Here is a 15,102-nt window from a genome sequence, read left to right as displayed (position 1 = left end):
TGTTTCTCACTGTATTTTTGATCAAATGAATGCAGCCTTGTTGAGCATAAGAGACTTGTTTCAAAAATATGATCAACCTCAAAATTAGGTAGTATGTATTATTATTAGACTTTTTATTCTGAATCTTAATCTGAACCCATTAAGTGCACACAGTATTTTTTCACACACCCTAAAACAATATATGTGCAATTTTATTATTGTTATTATTATTAGCGTTGTATTTTTGTATTTCCTTGAGATATTTCTATTTTTAATTAACGTTTCTTTTTAAGAAAATATAAAATGTATTAATTTTTTTCTTTAGAAAAAAGAAAATATTAAAATTCATAAATTCATGAACTCACCACAGGAAACATTATCAATGTGTAATTTGTCAATTCCTACAAGTGTTTCTAATCTCTATCATTTGTTTTGCAAATGCAAATCGACATAATTTGCATCACAATGTCAAATACAGAGCAGAAAACCAACTACATGGATTTTAAAGATTAATGAATGTAAAAATGTTCTGTTCAATTATAAAAAACTAGAAGTCTACAGTGAGTCTCATTTAGATGCATTTGTGTGTGTGTGTGTGTGTGTGTGTGTGTGTGCGTGCACATGACTGATTGACTGAGAGACTTCCAGTATTGTCAGCAGAACAGTAGGGTCTTCAGGGTGATCAATTCTGTTTAATTACTTTCCCTGGACTTGTCCATCACCTTCACTCTTAACACCACACAAACTGGCACTCATACGACTACTGGATTCTTAACAAACACACACACACACACACACACACACACACACACACCATCACTTAAACAAAAAAATTATCTCAAAGAATGGCCTCATCTTTTAAATCAACAATCCTCTACTCAATCACTGCCACCCAAAAAATCTTCAACATGCTTTCAGAGAGATCTGCCTCCACCTTTTGGCTGTCCTGTGATATTTTGAGGTAAAATTTGTTCATTTTTTTGTGTGTTGGGTTTTCTGCAAGTTCCATCCGACAGCTTCGGCTTAATCTCACATCTTTATTGATTGGATTGAAATAAGGCAGTATTTCTTCAGGGACCGTGGGTTGGCCACGCAGCAGGGGCCAGACAAAATGTGCAAAAAGGCAGAGAGGAGAACAGAGAGCTGCAGAAAATCAACAGTTATTCCCATAGACAGCTATTTTGATGCTTAAAATGCCTCATGTAAATCCAATGGTTTCATGACATTTTGACTTGAAGAAAGCAGGTAATTCACAGGTCACCATATAAGGTACATTTTGAGGGATCTTACAAAAAATACACACACACACACACACACGGATACATGGAAGAGTTTAGGCCTATATCTCAGGCCCTGTAACCATTTCTCAATTTTACATTCTCACCATTTCCTCATTATTAATCTAATAATCTATTTGACATGCACTAGTCATTGTGAATTGTCCTGTGTTGTCACAAATGAATAAATAATAATTGATTCATAATATGAAATATAAGTATATATGTATATTTATTAAGCAATACATTGTATACATATTCATTTATTATTTATTCATTTGTGTAAAATTATAATTGTTACAAATGCTTTTTATAATTATATTATTTGTATTATATTAATTGCATAATTTTTTTTATTTAAATATAAATATAAATTATAAATTGAAATATACTCTCTACAGACGGACCTTTCCAAAGTACCTGTCTGGGACCATTAACACAAAAGAGGGCCACTTTATTACAAACAAACATTTCATCCCCTTCTCCATCTCAATGCAGTCTGGATACCGGATGTCTGCGTGACCCACTAACCATCTTCAGACGCGAGATGACACCGCCGCACAAGCAACACGCACACCGCGGGCGCAGACACACAAAGACTGACCGTAACAAACGATCAGCACGCGGTATTTAACTCTCTCGGGAGCTGCAGTGCGCTAAATATATCAATGCTGTCTACCTTACCGACATACAGCCGGCTGCGTAATGCTGCTTTTCCGTGCGTAACGGGTTACGGGACATCCAAATAGAGGCTTCAAGATAACAAGAGTAAGTGCAGACTGGGTTTTTTCCTGACACGTCAGGGGTCCTGTGAAGGAGAGCACCGCCGAGTAAACGAGTGTGAACAACTGAGCCGTGCGTAAATGTGATTTAAATCACCTCGTTCTGTCACTTCCACTGCTGTCAAGGTCAGACGTCCTATTGTATCATGTCACCGTATCACTTACAACGTCTTCACTTAAATCATCCCAGGGATATAAATCTCATTAAACGCATCCAGGCTTACACACACACACACCCTTTTAACAGGTAGAGAGAAGAAGTGATCGTTTAGGGCGTCTTGTGTCTCGTCTGGCACTGGGATGTCTGGTTGTCGGACGCCTATATATCCACTGTTTCATTATGATAGTTGGGCTAACAATAGATCAATAAGCATTGCTATTGCATTGCATTGCATCGTCAGACATAAAACTGCATTGAAGATGCATCATCATTTGCAACTACAAGAGTATACATGAGGCTGCGATTAAAGCAAGATACTCTCTCTGCAGCTGTTCAAAGCATCACATCTCAGGTTTTGCCTTAAATACAGCCTGTGTCTAACACATACAGTGGGTCCTTGTGTTTAAGGCATCGTGGAGTAAAACACTCATACACAGAAAGCCTGAATCGCAGCCATATTATCCCCAGCCTCCCAGTGCAGTAACCATGACAACAGGATGGCTGGGAGACACTGAGCTCTCTCAAAAGGCTTCGGCTGGTCCTTTCTTCCTTCCAAAATAGACCCCAGAAGCTTTTCAAGAGCACCTCGTCCTCCATATAAAACAGAAGGGGTCTCTCTCTCTCTCTCTAGCATTTAAAACCACCCAGGCCACACATATATATCCTGAGAACACGTTGCAGTTTCATGCATTCCAGAAAAAATATCTGCCGGCATTGCAAACGCATTCAACTTAACGTGTAAGATTTAAATGCGCATCGCATCAAAGAGCAAAAGCATTGACGTGAGCTTAGTTAGTTTGTGATGCATTGCATGCGTTAACCCAGTTATAAGCGTCCTAGATGTTACATATATATATATATATATATATATATATATATATATATATATATATATATATATATATATATATATATATATATATATATATATATATATATATATATATATATATATATGATATATAAGATACTCACCACCAAAAAAATTGCTAAACAAATCCCTCCGGAAAATGAAGCGATTTTGGCAGCGTCTTGTCTCTCTATATCATCCGAGCGGATCGGTTTGCTGTGTTTAAGGAGGAAGCTGTGCAAAAGGCTTATCAGAACCGAGTCTGACACCTGCCGTTTCCTCTCGCCGCCGCGTGGACAGTGCACAGCGACAGAGAGACCGACCGGCTGCGCGCGAGAGCTCGGTTGTGTGTGTGAGTGAGCGCGCGAGCTGCGGCGGCTGTCTCGTGCCCCCGCGACGCGCTGGACGAGCAGCACTTCAGACTGTTGCTCACAGTCTTTCTACATCAATAATACATCATAAAGCACAATTCGCGCGCACTGGGGGGTTCTAAGAGAATATTCAGACTCATTCGTCTTATATAAGCCATCGTGACAATTCAGAATCAACATGACAGGCATTTTCAAATAATTATGGTTTACATTTCAACAAAATGTAGGGCATTGGAATAGGGCATTACATGTCTACAAATCAAAATATGTGTGTGTGTGTGTGTGTATGTGTGTGAATACATTTTAATTCGTAAACATTTTTTTTGTGTGTGATTAACTTTTTATTGAAAGTTAACATAAACATAAAATTCGTAAACATTTTAATATCTCTCAAGATGTGGATGTGTGTCTATATGTATATATATATATATATGGAGCATGATGATACATTATATAAATGATCAAAAATTGTGATATTTATTATCAATTTCTTCGTACAGGTGAAAAAGGTTGATTTTACATGCAAAAATCCAACAAAAAAGCACTTCATGTTGAAGTGTATCATAAGAGTCTTTTCTGCTACCCTGAGACAGTAATAATAATATTAATAATAATGAAAATAATAATAGAGGAAGTAGTAGTAGTAGTAAATTATTTATTAGTTAATTTAAATTGTTTCCTCAAATAAAATGTCTTGATTTTTAGACAGGCAATAATTAAGGCATACCTACTGAATTTGAATTGGGACCTTACCCAAAAGTCGAGGACAATCTTGAAAGGAACTTCGCTGTAAGAAGAGGGAAAAAAAGAAAGAAAAGAAGAAAAACTAAAAAGCTACTGGTAAGTTTAAAAACATTTCCTGTTTACTCTAAAACACAACACAATCATTTGCGTGATTCAAAATATGAAGAAACATTTGTGAAAAATCAGTACTGAAATTTCCTACATCAGACCCATTTTTATGGACTCATGGAGTTTGTTTTTGCCTTAAAAACAAGTTTTAACTTGACGATTAAGAGTAGCATTGATACTGTGATGTAACCAATTTATTCCATTTTGTTCACTGGTGAACCAAACATATTTCACAAATATATGATGATGTTGGAATATTCATAAAAAATAGCATTGTTACCAAGAAGGCCCTTACTAGCCCTGTTCTCTCTTTCTACTACTACAAAAAGTGACATTTGTATATAATGTTCAAACCCCTTTTGTAATGGATAGAAAACTTTGATATTTAATCTTTGAAAAAAAAAGGGGGAAACACTGATGATCTGCAATTGAAAAGAGATTATTAATGGATCTATATATTTAATTCTTTGACCTCTGATGGTGAGCAGTAAGGAGATGCCATGATATACTGTGAAAGAGTCCCAGCTAAAGGTGTTCTTATATTCTTACACTAACTAGCCTGTAAATACAATAAATGGGATCATGTGACAATTTGCCATTTAAGATGCTGTATCTCTGCATTGTTAAGTCAGTGGAAAAGCAATGTTGTTGAAATCTCACTAACTAAATAAAATCTATTGATTGGAAGCTGTCAGTTTTTGATGAAGCCATACATTAGATTTTACTGGGCAGGTCTCTCCTGTTTGTGTAATTTGCATTTTGCTTCAGAGCATAAAAATGAACCAGTGAAACACCCACACTGTCATCCCGATGTTCATCCAAGGAGAAACTGGAAAGGAAAGAAAGAGGGAAAAAAAGAAAAAACATGGCATTCACCTGAGCTAATGATACTTCAGGGACCTGAGGGTGGGTTTATGGGCTCTGCTTGTGAGAGAAAATGAAAATTGTGGGATCAGGACCACTACAACAGCAGACCCCCAGACACTGTCAATCTTAATCATTTATTCATTAGACTTCCACCCTCTTCCTCGGCTATCCCTTCATCCCATGGGATTCGGTGGAGGCAGGTTGGGGGTGGGTGGGACATCCCGGCTCGACAGCAGGAGGAATCCTGAAGGAGTGTCCGTGTTGGAAATGTCACAGGAAGGTAGTGTCCTATACAGAAATGGGGGTTGAGAGGAGACAAAACTGTGTTTTTTTTTTTTGGGGAGGGTGAGAATGGAAGAAAGGTGTTATAGAGGCTTAAACAGATGGAAATTATTGTACCATGGGTGGATGGATAGACAGATTGGAAGAGAGATGTGAAATGAGCAGTTAGAAATGAATTTGAAAATAATAAGGCAGGAGTGTTCAAAAAATGAATGTTCTGTCATTGTTTCATCACCCTGAAACCCTTTCTTTAACCATAAACCTATTTTTGTCTGTGGAACACTTTTAACAAATGAAATAAGAAAATAGCTTTGCGTACACAGTGGATTGAAATTTTACATTTGACTAACAATATTCTGCTCCACCAAAGTGCTTAAATATCTTTCACTTCTGCATCATTCAGATTATAAAAATGATTTTACATATGAACAATTAAACAGCATTGGTTGTGGTTTGGTTCCTCATCATATGGCTTCAGAAGTCTTGGAAAATAGTACTACGGAGGACATTTATGTTTGTATGTTTTTTTTTTTTGTTATTGTAATTTTGCACTAAAATTACTAAAAACACATGCACACAAAATCAGCTGTGATAAAAAATATTTATGCCTAAATTGAATATTTATTCATTTGACCCAGATATGAAATTTCCATCCATTTGTATTTTAACATAAGCAAACAAATAATTTAACATGATGCATATTTGTAAGATCATTTAATATTAACTAGTTGAATCTATTTGATTTTATTTCAATAATCATTTTCAATAAAAATAGCAAGCAGTATTGCGTTGTATGAGACCGAAACTAATTGGATTTATTAATTTAAAAAATATATAAACCTGGTTGTGTATGCTTAAAACAGTTTAATACTATCATAGAGAAATCACACCTGTGTCGCTTATGCATGACTGACAAATATGCATCACCTTTAATTTATTTAAAAATGTAATCCAAATGGATGATATCCAATTCAAATACATAAATGTTAAATTTAGGCCTAAATATTTAGTAATTGTTCAAATTTACAAAAGACTAATAAATGCTGTATAATACGTAGTGTTTATTGTTAGTTCATTTTAACTAATGTAGTGTATCACATGCAACCTTACTGTAAGTGTCACCAAAATAAATATTTAAATAATTTATTTTCATATGAGCTATTCCTTTAAAGAAAATTAATATATGGTGTGTGGGTTCGGTGAAGGATGTATAGTATGATGGATGGAGCGTGTGATGGACAGAAATGAATGATGGATGGACAGGGGTAGAAAATCGAGTATGACAGAGACGGGAGACGTGGGAAGAGGAGGGAGAGACTGGCCTCAGGGATACTTAGCAAGCGGAGACAGTAAGAGCCGGGGACAGCATGGACAGGATCTGATTGGTCATTTGTGGGTTTTCAGTCCACGGATGAGAATGAAAGAGATGCAGCTGGTTTCCCAGAGGCCTCTCCTGAACCCTGGTCCACTGCTCCCAATGGACTGTTTTCTCACCAGAAAACACACACTGGCTGGAGGCCAGCAGGACTGTCCAAACAGAAACACGCATGGACAGAAGGAGCCTGTAAGATAGCAGGGTGAATGTAAAGACTTCTAGGGGAGTTCAGAGAACTGGTTAGTGTAGCTTGGGGAAGGAGGAGGAGCTGAAGTGTAGGTGCAAGGCATTGTGGGTACATTCCATGGGGACGACCAGGTGAGGAAGGCAGTTAAAAGAAACTGAGTCAGCAGGAGAGAAGGAATGGGGAGGTACAAAATGGATAGAATGAATGATTTGCTGCTCAAGAAACATTATTATGAATGTTAAAAACAGTTGTGCTGTTTAATATTTTTTGTGAAAACTGATACATTTTTAGATTCTTTAAAGTGTAGAACATCCAAAAGAATATAATTTATTTGAAACAGAAATCATTGTAAGATTATAAATGTCTTTACTATCATTGTTGACCAGTGTAATGTATCCTTGCTGAACAAAATAACTTCCTTAAAAAAAATTATATATGTGTGTGTGTGTGTGTGTGTGAATGCCATATATATATATATATATATATATATATATATATATATATATATATATAATATATATATATATATATATATATATATATATATATATATATATATATATATATATATATATATATATATATAACATATATATATATATAATATATATATATATATATATATAATATATATATATATATAATATATATATATATATATAAACACACAACCATCATTACACTGTTATCAGTTACAGTTACTGAGAAAAAAATGTGTAATTAAATTACAGTTACTTATGAAAGTGTTAACAATTACAAAGGGGGTTACATGTGAATATTGAGATAATAATACTGAATACTGATAATATGAGACACCAATGTTTCAGGGGGTTAGGAGACAAAATAGTACACATGCTTATTCTATAATTGTTTTATTTCCTATTTGGGTTAATGTATATGCTTTATTTTAAGATTAACTGTTTTTTCCATAGCATTTTTAGATGTCATATGCAAACATTTCAAAAACAGCATCATAGCTTTTAAACCATATCTTATGATTTTTGATCATATCAGAATGATTTGAAATGACTTTTCGATGATCAGAATGATTTAGATCAGAATGATTTCAAATTAAGTCTGATTTTGTGATGGCTGTGTTTAAAAAAATATATATTATAATCTTAATTGAAGTTATGACTGTAATCAGTTTTTAAATACGACTGTATACCTGGTTTAAATGTTTCAAAATGATTAACAGTTGAAAATATTAGAAATTTAGAAAAGTATTTAAAAAGTAATTAAATGTAATAAGTTACATTACTTTAAAAAAGGAATTGAAATAGTTGCACTACTTTTAATGTATTATACAGGGTAACTTGTAACCTGTAACCTATTACTTTTCCAAAGTAACTTTCACAACACTGCACATTTCAATATCATAAAATGATGATCGATAAAAAGGCTGTTTGAAAGCAGTTAATTATGGTTAGTTCATTTCCTTTTGACATTTATTTAGTTGTTATTATTTATTATATTTTGACACATCTAATCTCCATTTTTATAACAGAGCAAGGTTAAATATCATGCACATTTGCTCACCAGTAACAACAGATGATCAGTTTCCTAAATCTTGGGCAGAGGAATTGCAGAATTGAAGGGAGAGGAGGATAACAGGAGATGTTGAGATGCTGAAGGTGAAAAGTTGCTGGGTTGTGCTGGCATTTTGGCTGGTTCATGGAGTGAAGGTTTTGGTTCAGCTGTACAGTGTCAGCCCAGTGAAAAGGAACCAGTCATCCCTTGACATTTGAAAAGCCTGACAAGACCATAATATCTGCAGCACTGCAAAGAGTGTGTGCGTGCTATATAGTCTAATGCAAGATATCCATCTGCACAATCTGTTAAAGTCAAGACGATGTGTACTTTATCTGAAGAAAACAAAGGCGCTTACCTATGCAAAACCCAAGGTCATCATGGTTTTATTGTCCATTTGCTTTGAAAAGTAACAGCACACCGAATATTCCACAAGCTTCTAACCCTTAAAGTATCAACAATAGTTAATAGTGCCTTAGCAAGCAAGCAACCATTAAGTATGACAAATCTGCTCGTTGTCCCGTTACGTCTTAGAGGTATTTAAGGCTATTTATTTCATTAAACACAAGTTTTGGATGAGAAATTTAGCATGTGATGGGTTTAAACACCTACTTGATCAGCTGCAAATTAATGCCAGGACGTCTGTTGACAGAAATGTCATATTTAAATATCAGAGTGTTTAGCCGTAATAGAGCGTACCGACCAAACAAAGGGCTTGAGCGTTTATCTCGCCGCCACTGCTGCAATCTCTACACTTTCATTAGGCAAATACAATACCATCTGATCACTCACTGTTCTGCTTTGTTCCATTTCCTTCTGTGTAAGTGTGGGTTTGAGATGGCACTAATGCCTCTGTGCACATGTGTGCACCACCCTGACTGCTGACTATGCTAAAACAAAAGAAAGATACAGCAAAAATGTGAATTATACTACTGTACTTTTGTCATTGTGGATGTCTGCTGCAATGTTTCATGAGCCCACTGTTGCCACCCTTTATTTGCATATGCTGTCTGTCTGTGTTTGTTTGCTGCAGTGATCAATAGAATATATATATATAATTCTAATTTGCTTTTAACAGGCAATAGCTGGAAGCATGCATGCACATTCTATAATGCACCTAATTTACATAGAAAGGTGTTTTTAGCTCAAAAGAACAATGGCTTAATTTAAATACAAAAAGTACTGATATTTTTGTACATTTAGTGCTCGGTTTAACTGACGCAACTGATCTCTGCCACAGACATGTTTACAGTTCATGTGCAATGCCCATGTGTGCATGTGACAGAGAAAGCAAAAGCACGTTGGTTTTCACATTATGACATTTACACAGTATTGCGACATGCTGTTGTGGTGTCACAAAACACAAAGCGCATAAAGATGTCAGATTCCAGCTGTCATGTGGAAAATTGACAAGAACAACAACAGAAACCACAGTGGGAAGCAGAAATAAAAATAATGTTCATGTGACTCCCAATACCGACCAGACGGCGGGATGCAATTATGGCTGTCCAATAATGAGCTAGTCAGCACGAGTTAACATCAAGAGGGACAAGAAGCAAATCTGACATGCAGACTTACCTAATTACAGCACACTCCTGATGTTTGAGAGAGAAAGATGGTTTGATCGTTGAAGGTTTATTTGGTCATTAACGCCCATTATCACACACACAAATGCACACACTCATTATGAGTTGAATTGATATTACAGTGCTGGTCCAGGTTATGAAATAATGCAATTAGCAGCTCTTGCAAAAGCAAGCATCACTATAACCCCAGTCATATCTCGAGAACTGCAGGTGGACTCTTCTGACTTGAGCCAGAAAAAGAAGCAAAATTCTGAACTGAAGAATTGGTTAAATTTGAATTCATGAGTTGGACTTGAATTTGAATTTAATTGGCTACACCCCACAGGAATTTGAACTGGAATGACAGGAAGAGGAATTTACTGAGCAGCAGTGCAAAGAAATGCAATGCAGATAATGCATTCTGTGAAATGAAGTGTTCTTTTATACCCTGATGGTGGAAACAATTATGCTAAATCTGACCCGTCAGACTGAAACGAATTTCCTGAATTGCGATTTGAATAGGATTCCAAAAAACATATGAATGTAACTTGAAACGGATTTGCACAAATCGTATTTCATGTAGTTTGTTGCCGTACAAACTATCTAAATATGATCAGATTTTGGATTTGCACAAAAATCGGATTTGGGCTGACAGTTTGAACGAGGCTCTACAACAAACAGCTGGTAGGGACTACAAAGAGCTTCTTCCTGGGTTTGTGACATCACAAACCCTAAAATATACATAAACCCTGCCCCCGGGAACATGCAGCAGAGGGGGTGGGGCCATGTTGCACATGCAACTACCCGAAATGGTAAGCGGGCGTGACGTATCCGGACAACATGCACTAGGTGGTTAGTGTATCTCAACACACTGGGCCTACTAACCAATCTGAGCCCAGTGCGTATTTCTGAGGGAGGAGCTTCATAGAACTAGAAAGTCAAAAGTCCTTTTTAGGAGAATGTAAAATATGTGAAAAATAATGTGATTTTAAAAAACAAAAACAAAGCATGAACACATTAAAGTGCACCCCATAAACACAACAAAGCCTTTTTGAATAGCTGATTGACCACCCTTTTAAAATATAATTCATCTTACATTTTTATATGTGGCACTCCTATAGCATTTATTAGACTGTTTTATTATTTTTTTATTATCTATATACCTATATATAAAACTAAAGTTCAAGCATCAAGGCTTTTGGAAATCCAATACAATGGATTTTCTACTGAAAGTTTCTAGCATCTCAATTCAAATTCAGGTATTCTTAGTTTATTTCTGAATGGTGAACAACCATGGCAAGTAAGCAGCTACCTAGCAATCGCCCCAAACATCCTAGTAACAACATAACAGGAACCTGGCAAGGCCCCAGCACTGCAGCAGCAACTTTTGCACAAGTGAGCACCATTCACAATCTCTTCAGAAAACATAAACATGTAGTTAGTTTATATACCATCAGGGCCGCTGCTGGCCAAATGGGTGCCCTAAGCAGGATTGTATTGTTGTGCCCCCTTCCTCAAATATGATGATGAAAAAACACCCACTATAGGGGTAAAAAAATAACTTTAATCAAATAAAAAACTAAATTAATAAATTGTATTATTTTCAAATTACAATTGTTGCTCTCGACATATGGCTATATGGTTATATGGCTATAACTTTATTATGACTCTAATTTATTTTATAGTCTCAAGCATTAAGAAATCATGCAAAAGGAAATGTGATATGCATGTTTTTTGTTGAAGAAATTATAAAGGCTGTGTCATCTATAGCAAAAAGGTGGCCAAAAATTAAAGATTAAGTGACTATTTGAATTAAATGTTTGGTCCGTAGCCTAAACAAGGATTTGGTTCTCCTGTAAGTGTAACAGCAGCAATTACATGGCATCTGGCTCCCTTTGTAGGCATTTGTAATAACGTACATACATTGTTTATTTTGTTTTTGCCTACATTATGTATTTTAACAGTTTTATTATTAACCAATCATTATTGCCTCATTGTTTTTTTTATATAATGCATTTTAAGTCATTTTAAAGGCTATTGGTGGCTTAGCTCTTTTTTATAGCAACAACAACATCAAAAAATATTACAGTATATTAATACTTTGTAAATTATTATTTGAAGTAACAAAACCATGGTTAATTTGCAGTTACCATGGCAACAAAAACGATGATTTGTGGTGTTATTGTTAAAACCATGGGTAATTTTCGTAAAAAAAACGTTCACAGGAATGTGCCTGAAAGTGATAAATGGGCCTATTTTTTTTACCTAAATGATTTATAATTTATTTTAATATACATTAAAAATGTATATGGTGTGCATTGTAGCTGACACCTAAATGAACACATTACAATTGTTTTATGACTGCAAGTCTTTCTCTTCAAATGCTATTGAGTTTCAAATTTGCGTTTGAGTCCATGTGAAAAAGTAGCATAATTTACATATGATTTACAGTTTATTTTAATAAATATCCAACAATCAATTCAATTGTGCTTCATAGCTGTCACCTAGATGAACAATTACAGTTGTTTTTATGAATGTAAGTCATTCTCCTCAAATGCTACTGACGTTAGAAAAGTGTATACCAATATCGCATGTAACTTTAGAGACGGTCCCTAAATTTGAGACTCTGGAACATCTAAGGTCAAGCCAACTTTTTTTTGTTTTGTTTATTGTTTAAACTTTCTTTAGTTTTCTTTTCTCTGCGCCGGATTGCTGATGTCCTTTACCCGGACATAGATGTTCATCCATCAATTATGAACATTCATATTGAGGTGCGAGTGCGGATGGGAGAATGGCGGAAGGTTTTTTTTTTTTTTTTTGAGCAACTGGAAAGGTGCCCCCTCCGTGAGTTGGTGCCCTACGCAGACTGCGTACTCTGCGTGTAGGGAGCGACGGCACTGTATACCATTCAAAATAAATAGTTTTACTCTGCAAGGACAGGCTAAACTGATCAAATGTGATAGTTTATATTCTATATAAAAATGCAGTTCTTTTGAACTGTTTTCAACATTGATTATAATAAGAAATATTTCTTGAGCAGCAAATCAGCATATTAGAATGATTTCTGAAGGATCATGTGACACTAAAGACTGGAGTAATGATGCTGAAAATTCAGCTTTGACATCACAACCATACAGTACATTCGTATTTAAATGTTTTGACTTGTAGATAAAGCAGCGACCAATGAGTGTGTGCATGCAGAAATCAGCAGACAGTCCCCTAAAACCAGTGCATGAGAAAATGATGAAGATTTGTTCTGTTCACTCAGAGAGAGAACTGAGGTCCCAGACTGGAACAATGACATAATCTCTAGTTCTCATGAAACTACAGAGTAATACAAGCATACACAGATACAACAGAGAGAGGGAGAGCAAACAGAAAGAAAGACAGAGGGAGAGATTAACTGGTGAATGTTGACCTTGCCAGCTGGTGGTTGAAGGAGCTACTTACATACACACACACACACCCGGATATAGCTCTCTGGAGTGCACGAGCTGTCAAGTTGGCACTATGATGCAGTGGAGGAGGGGCCATATAGGGTGTGAGTTTATACCAATCCCTAAACATCCTCTCCATCACATACACTCCACATGCTTACCCAAAATCCCACAGGCTGGGTGCATCGCTGTTTACAACTGGCCTGGCATGGGCTATTACAGGCCTAAACCACATCTGATCTCTGACCTCCATACGGTCAGTCCAGACTTAGCAGCAGATCTCACACTCCATCAACAAATCTGCTTCAAACATTTGCTTGGTCTTCATCCAGACAGGCAAGATGCACACTGTAAAATTTTTTTTCATTATTATAACAACAACATCTGTTTTTAACTGTTTAATTTGTTACAATAATTAGTTTTTTTGTTTACAATATTCAAGTTTTTTTTTTTTTATGTATCAAGTATTTTTAAAGTGCCAACATAAATTAAACTGAGCTTAAGTAACTTTGACATCACTTTTGACTTTATTTAGTTTAAATAGGTTAATCCCCTATTTTAAAATCACTTAAAAATTAATTTAAATTTTTAATTGTTTATTCATTCATATATAATATACACACATACACATATTTAATCATATATAACCTAGATTAATGAAAGCTAAAGTATGTTTAACAGTATGATAAACTGAATTATAAAGAAAATAAATTCAAATAATGTTCATAAAGTTACTGTCATCCAAATTGATGCATAAATAATTTATGCATAAATAATCCATAAATAAAATAATGAATGCAGTTCTGTATCGGTTCTCATAGGGACTGTTTTGCATACAGTGATTGCCACTGTAACAACACATATTATAGCCTTGGGTATCATTGTTAGCTCTTGAAAAGATATTTCGAAATTTATTGTCCTACCTTCCAACTTGAGACACAAAGGTGACGGTGAAGCTTGAAGATCCTGCATTGTTCAGCGATAAACAGTCATTCATTTTATTCATAATCAAACTCCGTCCAGTCTCTTCAAAAGATCCATGCAGAAGAAATGAGAAGAGATGGTTTCTGTATTAGCACCATAAATCCTCATAAAAATGAGCAACCAGATGCAAAAACAAACATCTGTTCAATATTTCTGATAAGAGAAATGTGTTTAGTTCACATCTAAAGACAAGCTTGGTATCACACACAGATCTCAAAACAATATATTGTACATTAATCTAACCATCTAAACAAACAACCTCTGCCAGTTCATAAATCTTTTTTTTATTTTTATTTTTTATGTCGTTTATCTTTTCTGCCTATCTGTAATAATTTACAGTTAGGAAGAAAAAAATTGCATTTGCTCGATTAGAAACAAACATCTAATGCACCACAAGGGGGCGTTGTTCAATAGTGAACTACATTACGGCCATATAAACTGTAACTGTATATCGCTACAACTATAAATTATTGATTATTGAGTGAATACTATTGCAACTAATCATAAATTGCCCAACATTTCACATTTGCATTTTAATCGAATTACTGTTTAGTAATTAACCTAACCCTTTCACTCATTGTTAATTATTTACTACATAAAGCAA

At 35.2% G+C, this 15,102-nt stretch overlaps 2 protein-coding genes across 3 annotated transcripts in view; one reads left to right on the top strand and one right to left on the bottom strand.

Annotated features, from left to right (window-relative positions):
* Window positions 1-3,386, bottom strand: part of psd2 (pleckstrin and Sec7 domain containing 2) — a 43,277-nt gene extending 39,891 nt beyond the window's left edge. Inside the window, exon 1 of the mRNA XM_059516176.1 lies at window positions 3,174-3,386. The gene's annotated coding sequence lies outside the window, so the exon portion shown is untranslated. The remainder of the gene's footprint in view (window positions 1-3,173) is intronic.
* A 772-nt stretch (window positions 3,387-4,158) lies between these two features.
* zgc:92242 (uncharacterized protein LOC436899 homolog) overlaps window positions 4,159-15,102 on the top strand; it is a 28,819-nt gene continuing 17,875 nt past the window's right edge. For both annotated transcript variants that reach the window (XM_059516181.1, XM_059516178.1), the window contains exon 1: window positions 4,159-4,259. The gene's annotated coding sequence lies outside the window, so the exon portion shown is untranslated. The remainder of the gene's footprint in view (window positions 4,260-15,102) is intronic.

The sequence above is a fragment of the Carassius carassius genome, chromosome 29 (genome assembly GCF_963082965.1).
Source record: "Carassius carassius chromosome 29, fCarCar2.1, whole genome shotgun sequence".
NCBI lineage: Eukaryota > Metazoa > Chordata > Actinopteri > Cypriniformes > Cyprinidae > Carassius > Carassius carassius.
The sequence above is the reverse complement of the archived record's forward strand: the minus strand, read 5'-3'. Positions and strand labels throughout refer to the sequence as shown.